This window comes from Choloepus didactylus, chromosome 16, assembly GCF_015220235.1.
Source record: "Choloepus didactylus isolate mChoDid1 chromosome 16, mChoDid1.pri, whole genome shotgun sequence".
In the NCBI taxonomy this organism is placed as follows: Eukaryota; Metazoa; Chordata; class Mammalia; order Pilosa; family Megalonychidae; genus Choloepus; species Choloepus didactylus.
The window spans coordinates 36,798,131-36,815,452 of record NC_051322.1 but is presented as its reverse complement, the minus strand read 5'-3'; the positions used below and the strand labels follow the sequence as shown (position 1 = coordinate 36,815,452).

At 38.5% G+C, this 17,322-nt stretch overlaps 1 long non-coding RNA gene across 2 annotated transcripts in view; it reads left to right on the top strand.

Moving 5' to 3' along the window:
• LOC119511561 overlaps positions 1-17,322 on the top strand; it is a 79,846-nt gene that overhangs the window by 60,580 nt on the left and 1,944 nt on the right. Inside the window, exon 2 of one of the 2 annotated variants that reach the window (XR_005212203.1) lies at positions 623-930. The exons of the other annotated variant lie outside the window; for it this stretch is intronic. This is a non-coding gene — a long non-coding RNA (uncharacterized LOC119511561). The remainder of the gene's footprint in view (positions 1-622; positions 931-17,322) is intronic. 2 annotated transcript variants of the gene reach the window in all.

Genomic DNA, 17,322 nt, shown 5'->3' with positions numbered 1-17,322 from the left:
GCCAAGAACTGGAAGTCTCCATGTGATCTGAATCTTTGGTGTCAGAAGACAACAATACAAAGTGCCAGACAAGCCAAAATCCTTCTCATTATGCTGAAAATTACTGTTTTACATAGTGGCATTTTCTTCCAGGAAATGTTCTTCCCATTTAAAGTTAGTTATTGTCTCAGTTTTCGAGGGTGCTGTGACAAAACTGTACAATGGGTTGGCTTAAACATCAGGAATTTATTGGCTCACAGTTTTGAGGCTAGGAGATATCCGAAATCGAGGCGTTAGCAAGGCAATGCTTCCTGCCCAAGGTCTATAACCTTCTGGTGCTGGCTGCCACGATCCTTCAGGTTCTAGGCTCATATCCCACGCTCATCAGATGGCAATGTTCTCTGCTTTCTCTTCCGGGTTCCGCTGACTTCCGGCTTCCTGCTCCTCCCCTTGGCTTTCTCTTTATATGGCCTCCAGGAATTCGAATTAAGACTCACTGCCATTCATTTGAGCCGCAACTTAACTAAAAATAACAACTTCAAGAAGTCCTAAATACAGTGGGTTCACACCCACAGGGATGGGGGAGGGGTAAGGTTAAGAACTTGTCTAAATTGTGACCTTCTTGAAAAATGGGTCTTTGCAGATGCAATTAAGTTAAGAAATTTGAGATGAAGAGATGATTTTGGATTATCTGGGACCCGAAATCCAATGGCAGGTGTCCTTATAAGAGAAAGGGAGAAGGAGATTTGACACAGACCAAAGAAAATAAAATAAAACAAGAGGAGATATCCATGTAAAGAAGTGGCAGGAGATCAGAGTTCTGTAACCACAAACAAGGAATGCCTGGAGCCAGCGTAAGATGGAAGAGTCAAGGAAAGGTTCTCCTCTTGAGTCTTCAGAGGATGTGTGGCCTGCTGACACCTGGATTTTCCACTTCTGGCCTCCAGAATGGTGAGAGAATACATTTCTTTTGCTTTAATCCTCCAAATTTATGATACTGTTTTTTGCAGCCTGAGGAAACTAATGTAACAACTTTCCTTTTATCAGGAAAATTCAAGGGGTTTCTAAATGCCTGTGTTATTACTTTGAATCATAGTCCTTGGAGGATGGTGAGCAAAGGTGTCCAGGTTGAAGCAAAGCTAGAGAAGAATTTTTAAATCTTACTTAAAGCTCTCCACCTTCAGCTGCTTTCTGCCACCAGCTTCACAATGCAGTGAAAAGGATTACCAGTAATGATCAATGCATTTGACTTTAGAGATTTCTAATATTGCAATGAAAATGTCCCCAAGAGAGGTGCTGCGTTAGGTGTTTCATTATGTCCCATTAATACCTTATTAAGATTGAATTTTTAAGACATTACTATGAGGGAGAGAAAGGATTAAATGGAAATGATGATGATGATGATGATGTGTGTGTGTGTGTGTGTGTGTGTGTGTGTGTGTGTGTGTAGAAGAGATTGTTGGGAAAACCAAGTATATTTGGAGGGAAAATGAGACCACCCAGCAAATATTTCTCTTCACATTTTTTTTTCTGGAGATGGGCAATTTTCTAACATAGTCCAGTAAGTTAGTCAAAATAACTCTGATGATCTTTTCCTTTCGCATATTCTAAATACATACATCATCATACTCGTCACTACCAACATCTCTTATGTTTTTAGGACCAGAATAATTTTCAAAGTCATCTGATTTTTTCTATAATCCTGGGAAGAAAGCAGGCAAGACAGAGAATCTTACCCATACCCGATTTGTCTGAAAAGAGTTTACTGATCTTAATCGTGATCTTACAGACTGTTTCAGAACTGTGACTTCTGTCTAGGTTTGCTAAGTCCCAATCCACTCCCCTAAAAGAGTGTTTCTCTTTGAGCTTTTAATAATGATGATCATCTGTTTCATTTATATTGCATGGTGAGTTATGCAAAGCACTTTGACATATCATTGCATTGGATTCAGCCTGTGTCATCCTCCACTTCTTTCAGCACATTGTTTTCAGAATAGTTGTCCTGAAACCCTGTTTTGATACAGTCAGCCCCATATGTGATGTAGTTTACCCTATTGTTCTTCTAGGCCCAAGATATGTCACTTTCCCATGAAGTCTTCCCTGCAGATCCCAACATCCCTTTAAAAACATTTTACTCTACTCTCTAATTCTTTATACTTCTATCTATTATTTTATCTCTCCTAGAGTGTAAAAAAATTTGACAGCCAGAATCATGTCTTACGCATCAAAGTTCCAAAACTCCTATTTTGTAATAGGAGTTCAGCAAATATTTTAAAAGGGTAAATGAATTAATGCATTTATTATCCACAACATCCTTGTGATTTATGTGAGATAGATACTTATATTTTAGAAATTGAACCAGAGAAATCACGTAAGTAGTCCAGGGTAATTTAATTAGTATAGTAGTCGTAATGGGACCATAGATCTCCTTATTCCTCTTTCTCCTACATACTGCTTATCTGTGGGTCATAGGAAAATGAGATGTATTTCACTGCAAAGGGAGAATGGCTCCATGAGCATTTAAGCTATTGGCATAATGTTTTAATGGCAGCATCTGCTTCATGACAACAGAGATCTTTAAAATCTAGAGTTAAAGGGAAAGGCAGAGAGTGTATACACAGCTTATATAACTGAGGACAAAATAAACAAAGACAGCTCTATGAAAGATGAAAGAAGGAATATTTCTGGGAGATAATAAATGGAGATTCTGCTCTTTATTTTAAGAGCAGTTCTTAATTAGAAACTTTGGTCAGACTTAGTAATGACATGGAGGGCAAATATACTTTGTTCAATGAAGAAAACTCCTATTATGTCAGTAAAGTAATTCGTAAAAGTAGCAACTCCTTTCTCAAGGCAGTCCTTATTACTTTAGTGCAGAAAGACCAACTGCACTCACCAACTCACACACACCTGCCCAGGTGTATGATGGGCACAGGGAGATTAGACCCATCAGAGCAACCTGATGCAGCTGGGTCCAGGCCCCTCAGATTACAGGTAAACTAACCTATGGCAGGAAAGCCAAGGCAAGGACTGCAGAATAAAATTTTTTCACCACACCATGGGTTTCCATAGTCCAGAAATAAAACTGTTGTGGGAGCTAACTGGAATGAACAAGTTCTTTCTTTTCAAAATGTTGATAGAACTAGGTTATTCATAAGGCAGGAAGAAATAGGAAAGATTTAAGCAACAATAACATTGGGATAGGGGAAGCATTAAAAAAAAAAAAAAGAAATCAGTGTATCACTGCTTGCACAGCACTAGCTTCGGGCAGGATTAGTTTACAGGTAAGAGTTTACTTGCCATCCAACCACTCCCCCACCTCAGTCAGGTGGTCATTGAAATCAGCTTCTTCCATAAATCAAAGACAGTTGTCTGGCATATATACCACATTGGGCTTCTGGCACGTTTGAAATGGTGTTTGAAATGTCCAGTATAAAAACAGTTATCCTAGCATGCAAAAGGAAATGTACTTCCCATGCACATGCCTCTCTCCACTTTCTCCTCTGCAGACTTCCTGCGCAGCCCAGAGGGATTGCAGGCAAAATGTTATGGTGCAATCTCATTAACAAAGATCTAATAACAAAATTACAAAAAAATCTAATTAGTGAGGTTACCTCTGGAGCATCAGCCTGGTGGAAATAAACACAGGCTTTTGCATTTGTTTTCTGCCTAGAACCATATTTTTTTCATTTCCCTTAAAAATAAAAATAATAATAATAAAGAAAAAGGTACACTTCCTTCCAACATCATGTTTCTGGCATTTCCTGGACCCTGGGTTCTTCTCAGAGCTTGGAGGGACTAACCCGAGCCATTTCTGTTATAGGAAACCTTTGATCCTAAGGCCTCCCTCGTTAGAACATCCTAAGGGAACCCCACCCCACCCCTGCGCAGGGACTGCACACAGCGGCCACCTCCGGGGTTGGCCTGGAGGTTGTTTCATGGCACAGAGAGACAGAGCCCAACTGCTGAGAAAGGCAGGGTGCGCTGTGAACCACTCACTGGTACTGCATCCCTACCGAAACCGCAGGGGAGAGCGGCTCTAGGGAATTTAATTACAGGATTGGAATCTGGCCAGCACTCCTGGGTGAAATGGCACAGCAGCGCCAGCATCCCTCCTCCGCACGGCTGAAGGAGTTTGCACATCATTTAGAATATGCATTAAAAGCTTCTCAATGCAGCTTGCGATTGGCCCGTGAGAGCCCCCGTTAGGGGAGACTGGGCTTTGCTTACTTATAAAATTAGAGCTGGCTGTGAACATGGAGGTTTTCCATTTAACCAAAGAGGAAGTGGAGACCTTATGAGGTGAAGTGATTTATGCAATGTCACCCAGACGAGAGGTAGAGGATATGGGGTTAGATTTCAAGACTTTGGAATTTAAATCCTATCTTGCTGACACTGTTCTTTATCCTAAGTGTAATTCATTAGGAAGTTGGACAGGCCTGGGTTTAATATTCACTTTGACCACCTTTGCCTCAATGTTTCCATAATTCTGAAATGGGGATAATAATACCTACCTTGGGAGATGGTTTTCAGTGGTAAACTATCATACTTCTGAGAGAAAAGACAAGGGAAAATCCTTACTGTCTTGAGGTAGACAAAAACTTAAACACTTGATTTTAGCCAAAAGGCCAGGAAGTGGTTGGGTGAAGACTTCCTTAGGTCATATAAAGCACAAACCAGGAAGGAAAGACAATTAATTGCACTTCATCAAAATTAAAAATCTCTGTTAAGAGAATGAAAAGGCAAGCCACAGACCAGGAGAAAATATGTGCAATGTATGTATCTGACAAAGGATTTGCATTCATATTTTATAAGTAATTCTTAAAATTCTATTATAAGAAAACAAAGAGCTCGATAAAAATAAATACACAAAGGACTTGAACAGAACACATCAGAAAAGAGGATAGACTTCTGGCCAATGTGAAAAGATGTTTCACATATTGGTCATGAGCATATACAAATTAAAACTACAATGAGATACCTATGTTATACCACTTAGCACATTTAAGTAAAAGTCTTTCAATATCAAATGTTGGTGAGCATATAGTGTTATCACAATGCTCATAGTTGTCTTGTGGGAGTGAAATGATACAAAAACTTTCAGAAAAGGTTTGGTAGTGTCATATAAAGTTAAATATTGTCTACCCCATTACCCAAAAATTTCACTCCTAGGTATTATTTGACATTAAATCACACACACACACACACACACACACACACACACAAACTTATACACAAAATGTCTTATACATGAAAGTTAAGAATAACTTTATTCATAACAGCCCAAACTAGACACAACCCAAATGTCATCTGTTGTGGCATAGTCTACTCAGCAGAAAAAATGAACAAACTATTCATAACCCAACATAAAGGATTCTAAACATTGGATTGCGTGAAAGAAGTTGGATACAATGAATTCTTCCATTTATATGAAGCTCTAAAATGGATAAAATGAATTTATGGAAATAGATCAAATCAGTGATTGCAGGGGGTAAATTAGGGTGGTTGGGGTTGACTATAGGACATAAAGGAATTTCTTAGGGTGATGGAATTATTCCACATCTTTTTTAGGGTAACGGTCATTTGTTATTGCCATGGTATATATATTTGTCAAAATTCATGGAACTAAACATTGCATGTAAATTATGCCTCAAAAATATATTTACAAAGTCAACATAACGGCTATCTCTGTGACTTGGGAGGAGCACATAGTGATATTAATTCTGTTCTAGTTTTGAAGTTGAATGGTTAGTTCATATGTATTTGGTTTATGATCATGCTTCATTGCACATATATATGACATATAATGTGTACCAAATAGTACATAATAAAAATTTAAAAGGAACTAAAAAATTAATTGGTAGAGGCACCGTAAGTAAAGTGCTGATAAAAGTTGTCAGCCTTTTGGACTCATAACCATATGCTAGACTTTTATCAAGCCTTCTACAATCTTATGGGGATGTCTTTAGTACTCCCATTATAGATTTGGGACACCAGTGATCAGAAAGTTTAAATTAACCCATCAACATTACACTCTTTACAAGTAAAGAGTGGCACCAGGTCTAACATGTTTTGGCTCTTGCTTATTCCAGTGCTTGATCCAACACATGTTAGTTCAGCTCTCTCCATAATTCATTCCCTGCTTTTTTCAGGGCAAAGAAGTTACAGTCCATCTCTCAGTCTTTTTGTCCAGTGCCCAGTGCAGTGTAGTCTTGCTTATTTAAATACATTATGAATGCCTCTGGTTCAGGCATTCTTTTATTTCATACCCAGACAATTTCAATGGCCAAATCTTTCTTTTTCCAGCTTTTCCTTCCTCGAGTTTATTCTGAACATGCAAATTAGGGACATTTTCTTCAAATATAATTTCTATGGGCAGATAGCTGATCACAAATATAAACTGGCTTTCAAATTCCTGAAAGATTAAACCCTCTCCTTAGTCAAGCTTTCATACCTCATGCAGTCGAGTCCAAGTCAATAATACCTCATAGGGTTTGTACCCCATGCTCCAACTCAGCTGTCTGCAGAGATTCTCCAAATAGATCTCATGCTTTCCCCCCATGTGCCTTTTCTCTACTTGCCCTTCTAGGGGATTCTGCCTTTCCCATCTTATCTCTGAATTCATCTCTTCTTAATGCCCAAGTTAACCACCTCCTCAGCAAGACAACTAACAACCAAAACAACCTGCAGCCACTAGATCCTTTTTAGGTGTTTGTGTTTTACTACATTTTAGCTTCTCTTTTATTCATTCATCCATTCAGCACATCTATTGAGTTCCTACTATAGGCTATTCTCAATTTGCAGTGCAGGGGATACAGTAGTAAATGAGAAACAAAGTCCCTGCTATCATGAAGATTATATTCTTGCACCTGTGTCTGTCAAATTAGAAGCTTCTTGATGCTGGGATCTTGTTTTATGACTGCATCACTCAGTGTGCAGAATTTATGTTTACAATATTGTTCTAGTTTGCTAATGCTGATGGAATGCAAAACACCAGAAATGGATTGGCTTTTATAAAAGGGGGTATATTTGGTTACACAGTTACTGTTTTAAGGCCATAAACTGTCCAAGGTAATGCATCAGCAATCGGGTACCTTCACTGGAGGATGGCCAGTGGTGTCCAGAAAACCTCTGTTAGCTGGCAAGGCTCATGGCCGGCGTCTGCTCTGCAGTTCTGCTTTCAAAATGGCTTTCTCCCAGGACATTCCTCTCTAGGCTTCAGCTCCTCAAAAATGTCATTCTTAGTTGCTTTTGGGGAGTTTGTCCTCTCTTAGCTTCTCCGAAGCAAAAGTCTGCTTTCAAAGGCCGTCTCCAAAATGTCTCTGTAAGCTGAAGCTGCTCTCTCAGTTTCAGTGTGTTCTTCAAAGTGTCCCTCTTGGCTGTAGCTCCTCTTCAAAATGTCACTCTCCACTGCACTGAGTTCCTTCTATTTATCACCTCATTTATATGGCTCCAGTGATTTAATTTAGACCCACCCTGAATGGGTGGGGTAACACCTCCATGGAAACTATCCAATCAGAGTCATCACCCACAGTTGGATGGGGTGCATCTCCACAGAAACACCCAAAGAATCACAATCCAATCAACACTGATACGTCTGCCCACACAAGACCACATCAAAGATAATGGCATTTTGGAGGACATGATACATTCAAACTGGCACAGATATTTAGTTAAGGATTAAGTCAATTTAAAACTAATTGTCATTCATCCCATTTTTAGTAGTCAAGTGTTAAATCTATCAATTTGGAATAAATGAAGAGGAGAACTGCTTGACGGATACATGTGAAAATTTAAATAATGGTTGTTTTTGAGTGTTAGGGTCATAGGTGACTTAATCTATGATCTACATGTATTATTCATGTAATTTAAAAAAATGAAATAAAAAGGGGGATATATTATTATGAGATTCTTATTTTGTGCTTTTTTATGTCCCCTGTCTTTAGGAAAATGGCTATACTTTTCAGGGAAAATTTAATCCGTTTAATAATGCAGGCTTGTCACTTGCCCTGTTCTTAACATGAATTCCTGGGGCTAAGATAATTCTTTACTCTCCCTACCTAATGAAGTATAGTTAATGATTAATAAAATGCCACGACTTAATATACAGTGCAATCGTATTGGACATGGTTATAAAGGATATGTGATAAATCTCATTGTCATTGTAGTATATTATACAATGTATAAAATGATACATATTGATCATCTTATAACAAAGTTGTTTCTAAATGGCTCAATTGCCCTTCATTGACAAAGGATGAAATAATTCTCAGGCTTTATTTTACATGTAATATGACAAATAGTATGGGTTTTGACAGGGAATCATCATTATTATCATCAAGAGTGAAGTCTATGGTGAAATAATATTGCTGCAGAAATGATAAGGCTCTGTTGTAATGAGATGATGTCATATTTGACTGAAATATAAAATAATATATATGATTATCATTGCTATTCATTGTAGGCGATATTAATTAATAATTTATTATTGTTAAATGCAATGACATACAGAAAATTCATGGAGAGGCTTTAATATCCCGTATGATTTAAAACCATTGTCCTTCTTTAAGAAGAGATTTTACTCTTTCATTTTAGTACTTATGTGATGTGAATGCATTGAACAGTGCAGCAGACAAGAAAATAAGACTGAGTTGGAAGGGAAAAAAGGAGACAAATTCTGGATTCTAGAAAGTCACAATTCTGCCATGAGAATTTAGGAACCAGATCACAACCAGATCAAGGTTCATAGCCACTTCTTCAAATACATTTTCCAGACTACCATGCCTCAGTTTTTCCTTTGGGTAAACTAACCCAATATTCTTCAGGGAAATATATCCATCTTGTGGAGGTGCATTCCTTGATTGGATTGCTCACTGGACGTCACGGCACATCAAAGCTGTTATATTTACGCAGATACACAACTTCTTCCATAAACCCTTGTCTGACTATTGTACTAAGTAATGCTGCTTCCATTTAAGACCAGGCATGATCTGGTCAGTCAAAGTCCAGGTTACTGCAGGAGTGGGATGCTTGATAGTGAGAAACAGGGAGTGTAGTCAAGTCCTTGGGGTGCTAGGTAATGACTGAACTTTTCTCATTGAAATTTAATCTCTAAAGCATATTTAGGTCATCATGGGTTAGAACAGAAAAGGTACAACTGAAAATTGAAAGTGGGGATGTGTGGAGGGTAGAGGTGGAGTGTGGTGGTGAGGGTAAGAGAACGAACTGGAGAAGGAAAAGGAGAAGGAAAAGGCAGAGATAGAAAAGATAAGAAGGAAATAGGAAGAGATAGGAAAGCGATTTCTTAAGTTGTAAGTATCCATTGTTTTTCACAATATATTTCTCTATTTGTAGCCAAACAAAATTTCTTCAAGCATTTCCTCTGTAAAAATACAGCTAATCATGTTCTGTATTGAAAATCTGAAACTTTGAGGGGTTGGGTTAAATTCTCTGAATTTGAAAATAAAGTTCCAATTACAAATGACACAAAACAATAAGAGATGTGCAAAAAGATGGCAGGCACCAGACAAAAGCCTTTTAATGTTGTTTTCATGAAATTCTACTCAGAAGTAATTGGAAGTTGCAGAATATTTTTGAAAAGTATTCCTAGTTAGCAATACCTATTTATATTTCTAACATATTCTTATGTTGTTAATTTAATGGTTTGGATTAGGTCAAAGTCCACCTATCATTTTCTTATTTTTATTAAGTCACATGAACATTAATAACAACAAACACGCTAACTTGTGCAGTAATAGATCTCTGAGAACCACAGCCTATGTTTTGGCATCAAAGCTTAGTAAAATATATATCCAATATCAGCAGTTAAAAGAATTTGTCCGCCATTCAGAATGGTGCTTTAAGGAGATTTTGTTCCTATCTAGGTGTGGCATAAGTTGTTGCGGGTTGCTGGTGCTGAGTTCCAACTTGGCGGGCCGGGGCCAGGGAACCTGGTCAGCCCCTGGGGGAGGCGATGGGCATGGGCAGTAGCGCCCTCCACAGCCCCCCCCCAGGGAACCTGGCCAGCCCCTGGGGAGGGTAGTGGGCATGGGCAGTATTATCCTCCACAGCCCCCCGGGCCTGAGAAAGTGGAGCCGGCTACAGGCCCCATCTCCCTCACCCAAAATACAACCATTAGAGGAAGCTTGCCGGAGAAAACTGCCCCCCTTATCTTGCCCGCACACTCCCCGTTGCCAGAGCAACTCCCGCCACCGCCAGTGCGCATACACCATTGCCAGAGCAACTCCCGCCCGCTGCAAACAGCTTCCGCGTCCTCTCAGAACCAATCCTAGCCTTTATCCCCTCAGCATTACCATTTAAGGCCCTTACACCCCTAACTCTGACCCCGCCCTCTTGCCACCCTATATAACTTGTGATCACCCCTGAATAAATGCCTTGGTTCTTCTGCCTCGAAAGGAGAGTGTCTCGCGTCCCTCTCTCGCCACCCTCCACACCTTGCACGCCTCCGCCGGGGACTCGGCCAAGTCCCCCGCCTCACCTTCGCCTCCGGGAAGAGCTGCCGCCGGTACCCCTCAAGCAACCCTGAGCGCAGAGGGTTCCATGGGTGCCCGCCCCTAGCTGCGACCGCAAGTTGTCATACTAAATTCCATGATATTCATATATACTAATATATGTAAGTGCATTTGAGGTAGCAGTCCCTTGTTTGCACATAACGTTACATACGTTTATTTATTTTTTGTATTACTGCACCAACTATGGGTGCTGGGGAGTGGGGGAACTTAACAGTCAGATTATACCATGGGTCAAACTGTTGCAGTGTCTATTGAGAGAAACTACTGGGTGAGCCTGGTTAGTGGGCAGGGTGATCTACTCGCAGCAGCAGCAGCAAAAACCCTGCCCTTCCTAGCTCCTGCTCCATAAAAAAGGGACCTGAGTTGGTCTGATCTTGCAGCAGCAGTGGCAGCGGAAAAGTTCCATGTCTTCCAAGTCCCTGGTCCATAACTGGGACCCTCGCAGATGATACTGTCTGCTTGCAGCAGTGAGATCTGCACAGATGAGGAAAATGTATTGTGTTTACCCATATTTTTATTTTTTCTGTTTTTCTTTCTTCCTTCCTGATGTTTCAAGGTTCAATGTTTTGTTCAGAGAATTTTCTTTAGGCATTTATTTATGATAGGTCTGCTTGTGACAAATTTTCTTTTCCTTCACTGAAAATATCTTGATTTCCCCTTCACTTCTGAAGGATATTTTTGCTGGCTATAGAAGTCTGGTTAACAGTTCTTTTTTTTTTCAGTATTGAAAATTGTTGTGCCACTTCCTTCTGGCTTCCGTGGTTTCAAATGAGAAAGCTGTTGTCTTTCTAATAGTCATCATTCAAAATCTTTTTCCTCTGTAGGTGAGGTGTCATTTATCTCTTGCTACTTTTAAGGTTTTTCTTTGCTTTTAGTTTTCAGAAGTTTGAGCATGATGTGTCTTGCCTGTTTCTTTGAATGTATGCTTCTGGGGGGGGGGGGTGTCACTCAGCTTTTTGAATCCATGGCTTATATTTTTGGCCAAAGCTAGAAAGTTTTCAGTTAGTATTTCTTCAAGTAATTTTTCAGCCTTACCCTCATTCTCCTCTCCCTCCAAGAGTTTCTGTTCTTTTATTTGTCTGTGTTCTCATTATTCTTCAGACTGGGTAATTTCTTTTGTCCTGCTTTCAAGTTCACTGATTCTTTTCTCCACTATTGAGTCTATCCAGCAACTTTTCCATTTCAGTTATTGCAATTTTTACTCTCTTTTCCATTTGCTTCCCCCTTTATATTTTTTTATATCTTTGCTGAGATTTTCATCTTCATTCATTTCAAGTGTGTGGCATCTTTAAAATCTTTGTCAGAAAATTCTGGTATCTTCGTTATATCAGTGCTTTTGTCTATTGATGGTCTTTTTTTTTTTTCATTCATGTTTAGATTTTCCTGGTTCTTGGTATGATGAGTGACTTTTGATTGAGACCTGAAAATTTGGGGTATTGTGTTATGAAGCTCTGGATCTTATTTAAACCTCTGTTTTGCCTGGCTTTCTCTGAAAGTATTGTAGCAGAAGGGACAGAGAAGTGTTACCTCACTACTTGCAAGTGTGGATAGAAGTTGAGATTCCTTACTTGATCTCCATTGATATCTGAAGGAGGGAGCGGCTCTTAGTTACATTTGAGTGGGATTCCCGCTAGGCCTCAACTGAAACCTCCTAGCTGGGAGGTCAGGAGCAATTTTTACTGCTCTCCACATGGTTTCCACTGATGCCACAGGAGTAGGGGAGAGGGAGCTCATTACTGCCAGATAGGGATGAAATACCCAACTCCTGTTACCTCACTTGGCCTTCTGTGACATCTAAGGCTCCTAATTTGGGTTTTGCTGGTGTGGATGTGGACGGGGCCACTGTTTTATGTGTGATGTTTTATTGTAAGAGAAATTATTGCCCAGAAATTATCTGTCTTGCTAGGCTGCCGCTTTCCTAGTACTTAGGGTAGAGTGTGCAGGCTTTTGTGAGGCTGTTTTTGTTTGTCTGCATCTCTTATTGTTTCTGGGATGCTGCTTTTCAGTTCCAAGTCCAGGATTTTTGAGGCAAAAAGAAAACCCAGGGAATGCATCACCGTGGCATTCCTTGTGTCCTGAGGTTGCCAGCTGGTCTTTCTTGTTCTCTACATTTTTCAGAGTCTTCTTCTGTTTGTTTTATACAACATTTTCAAGGTTTTTAGTTGTATTTAAAGGGAGAAGTAGGGAAAGTATGTCCATTCCATCTTCCTTGAAAGTTTTATTCACCCACATTCACAATTTTAAATGCACCATTAATTCAATGATCTGAAAGAATTTTCACATAACAAAATTACTGTAAAATATTTTAAATGACCATCTATTTAAAAAATAGATTGCCTTGTATTAGAGTGAAACATGAAATTTCTAATATTCAACAGTTTTGACTTATGAAAATGGAAACTTCATGGGAAAATTATTTTCTGTGTAGATTTAAAAATGTGATATGCAAGGATGTCAGTAATGTCATAGCAATCCAAATCACAGAAAGTAACAGGGGAGATAATCACAGATAACTTCAGTGACATCACAGCAATCTTACTAGCTACTCAAAATTGAGACATTCTTGACTATTTTTATGCTTTAATGAATTGCAACTATTTAAAATGTTTGAGTTGCAAATTTCAGGTAAAGCTGCAAAGAATAGTTTGCAGACTATGCTTCCCACACATTTGGGGGACATTATTATAATGTAGACATAATAGCATTGTTTATTATTAAGGAAAATTTCTGGCAAATGACAGTAAAATGTACCACACATGTATTACAATTGTTTTCCAAAACATGAAAGTGAAGTGTCTTAAAAGGGAGGCACCTTTTTATGATTTGGACAGTTGTATCTCTGGGCTAGTGATAACACATACAGTTTTTAAAGCAACTGGGCTCTTAGGACACTAAGATAGCTAACTAATATTTGGTATAAGTGAGGTTCTAGATAATATTTAAAAAGTAGCCCCAATATAGAAGCAGGGGAAGTGCACTCATTCTGTTTTCTGGTCTGCACAGACTCAGTGTTCCTAAGCCAGGGGGTAATTGACAGCCTGGGATAAACCAGAGTATACCCTTTTTCTTCATGGAAGGGGTTGCAAGCTTTTTACAAGGAGAAGCATTAGTGTTTCTAATAAAACACAACCACCAGATTTATAATAAGAGTTAATATTTCCCAGATATTTGTACTCACTTTCAAATTTTTATCCTTCCTATATTTTCATAGATACTTTAAAGAAAACTGTATGAGACTGCATCAGTGGCTAGGTGCCATTTTAAACAACCAGTTGCATACTAAGACGCTTAATTTTTTATTTCTTTATTTTTTAAATTTTCTAGCCCAGTATCCCAGAAGTCAATAAATGCTTTCTGAATTTTTGGTTCAAAGAAAGCACATGTAAGAAAACTTTCAGGGTCAAGGGCTAAATGGTATTGAACTCAGGCAAGAGGTTAGTGAATGGATTCTGGACACATCCACACTTTAGACTGGCACTCTTTCTAGAGTGGGACAAATTGTTCCTAACTCTTGCCTGGTGGTTACTGTTAGCAATACAAACCCATTAAATCCAATAGTGACCTCAGCATCAAATCTCACCCAAATAGCTTCCAGTTTCACAGCTTTAATCTCCAGTTTCATTGATTCAACCCTGTTGCCTGTCTAGATAGTCTTCATGATGAGAGTTTTTTCCCCATGGATTGAACTTGATTTTGACGATCCTGCTTTTGATAATCACAGTGCTTTGAACTGATTCCCGGGCATGAGTTTCTACAAACTATTGTCAGTCAAGCTGTTCACTTCCAGCTGTTAAAGTTCAGAATCATTGGACACAATTAGGAACAAGAGACGAAATCTTCACCATATAAAGGGTGATGATGTAATTGGAAAGAATCACTCATTTGATTACACAGTTTCTCTGGTTTCATTTGTAAAAGTCTGCCCCTTTGGTTTTTATATAATACTACAAGGGAACCCTCATGTATTTTTCTTCAATATCACTTATAGGGCCTCTGCATAGGGCTGGGCATAGTTTTAATAGTTAATTGGTGCTTATTGTTTGACTTAATGAGCCTTAGCTATGCAGTTATATTATTTAATTATTTAAAGAGGAAGTTTTGATTAGCCACATGTGGATTATTATTCTCACTGTGTCCTACTGTGAGAAAAAAGATCTGTTAGGCAAAAGAGAAACCATAGAGGAGTAATAAGGGGAACTTTGTTTTCAGTAGTCTTACAGGTTAGGAGAAGAAATCAGATGGAAGATATAAAGTGATGCATCATGAGAGAGATACAGATACAGAGCTAGAAGTGTTCAGAAAAAAAAAAAGAAAAGATTCTTAGAAGGGATGACTTTTGCACCAGGTTTTTGAAAGCTAGGTAGGAATTTAATATGCAGCATTGGAAGAGCAGGGGTTTAAAAATTATTTATTGATTTAATAATTTATTTATATCGTGCACTTATTCAATGTCTTCATTATTATTTGGATGATGTTTATGTTTATGTCCATCAAATGACATCTGACACAGCAGAAATAGTAAGGGACAGAGTTCAGAGACCAAAGCAGGATTTCTTGGAGGCCTTGATTAGCTAAGGAACCAGCTAGAAATGCACAAGGGTCACATGCCAACTCTCCAATTATTTTAAAATGCACTTTGGGAGAAATATTTGTATGTATTCATTTGTTTTGCTCATTTAGAAAATGATTACTGAGGTTATACTATGTGCAAAGTGTTTTATTAATCTCTAACAAATGTGGAAAGGCAGCCATTAATTAATGCATTGTATCATCTAGATATTGGAAAAAATATTATATGGCAAGCAAACAAACTATACTGCTCTGTGTTAAGTATTATAATGGAGCCATCTTCAGTGAATTTGTTATGGCATACAAATGTGGTAAAAATGAGCTTTGCACATGAAAGTTAGGGGAATCTAGATACAAGAAAATGCATTTGAGCTAGGCCTTACAGAATGAAGAGGAGTTTAGGAGTTCACCATGTGGACAACCTATACAGGTTAGGCATTCCATGGCAGAGGGTACAGCAGGGAGCAAGGCAAGGAGTCATGAACATTAAGGTATCATCATGATCTGGCCAGAGTCTTGTGTGGCCAAAGACGAGAGAGGTCAGTAGGATCCAAGATTTAAAGGGCATGTGATAGAACAGATTTTGGGGTATAGACAAGGTCAAGGTGGGATATATGGATCTTAGGGTATGGAATATAAAGACAACAATTATTCGTGAGAACCCTTTGAATGGGTTGAAGAATCAGTATGCAGAGACAATACCAGCTCCACAACTTATTTAGCTCTGTGTAAAAGTTACTTATCTGCATAAGTTTCAGGGTTCTCTTTTTATAAAGGAGTATGAGAGCATAACCCACTTCCTTGATATATTGTAATGGCTAACTGTAGGAGAAACTTTTCAGAAACCATAGAACAGGGACTGGCATAGAGTATAACTAAAAAATATCAGTTATCATTAATATTGAGGAAGGCTAAAAATAGAGCCCTAGAAAATATCAGTACTGTTATGGGTCAAATTGTGTCCACCCACAAGACATGTTTAAGTGTTAACTGTCATGTGAATATAATCTTATTTGTAAATAAGGTCTTTGAAGAGGTTATTAGTTAAGGTGATGCCTAATGCAATATGACCGGTGTCCTTATAAAAGGGGAGAATTGGACACAGACAGAGACACAGGGGAGAAGGCTTTGTGATAACCAAGGCTGAGGGTAAAGCCCAAGTATTGCCAGCAAATCATGCTAGGAAGAATCAAAAAAGCATTTTCCCATACAGATTTTTCATTTCTAGCCTCCGTAACTGTGAGACAATAAATTTCTGTTGTTTTAAGCCACCCAGTTACTTTGTTTTAGGAGCTCTAGGAAACTAAGACCAACATTAAAGCAATAAGCAATAAAAACAAAAAAGAAAGAGTAATCAAAGAGTTAGAAAGAGCCGACAGGTGAGTGATTTTATGGAGCCTCATGGAAAGAAGAGTTTCAAAATATGGAAGGATGAGAGTTTCAAATTCTCTGTTAGATGTTTATAAGCCTAGGAAGAAGGAGCCTGAAAAAGAAGTCACAAGATTTGACAATTAGCAGATCTTTGTGGACTGTCTGTTAGAATAGTTGTAGCTGGACTGTGAGAGTAGAAAGTTGATATATAGGCTCAAAAGTAAGTAAGGGTATAGAGTGAGATTACAACGGTTTGTCACTGAAAGGCAACAGAGCTGCAGCTTAAATGAGAAGTGGGAAGGGGATATAGTTCCCTAAGGATGTGGATGCCTTAAACACATTTTCTGGCAAAAGGAATACCATCGAAGGTGGAGGAACAGTTAAAGAGAGAAAGATGAGGAGGTATTTGATAGAAAATATCCAGAAAAAAAAAAAGATTTAAAAAAATAGAATCAAAAGTACAAGTGGAGAGATTCACTGTGAAGAAAAAAGTAAGGAAACCTCTTTGATTCAGACAGAAAAAATAGATAAAAATATAGATACTTCACTAGTGGAGTATATGTGAAGGCATTATTTCTAATGGCTCCTATTTCCTGAGAAGTTGAAATCTGGCCAAAAGTGAGAGGGTTATTGACACAGGAATCTGGAAAAGAGTAAAGCCTTGGAACTGCTTAGAAAGGAAGGGTTTTCAGTTAGGAATGTAGTTTTAGGAAGAGTAAAATTTTTGCATAGCATTTATGGAAGACCACATGATATTGGAACATAGTAAAAAAGAGAGTCCATCAGAACAGTTCAGTATTCTCTCTGGGAGTGCTAGAAGACTCACTAACATGAAGAGAGAATAAACAATTGATTCAGGAGGTGAAATGCT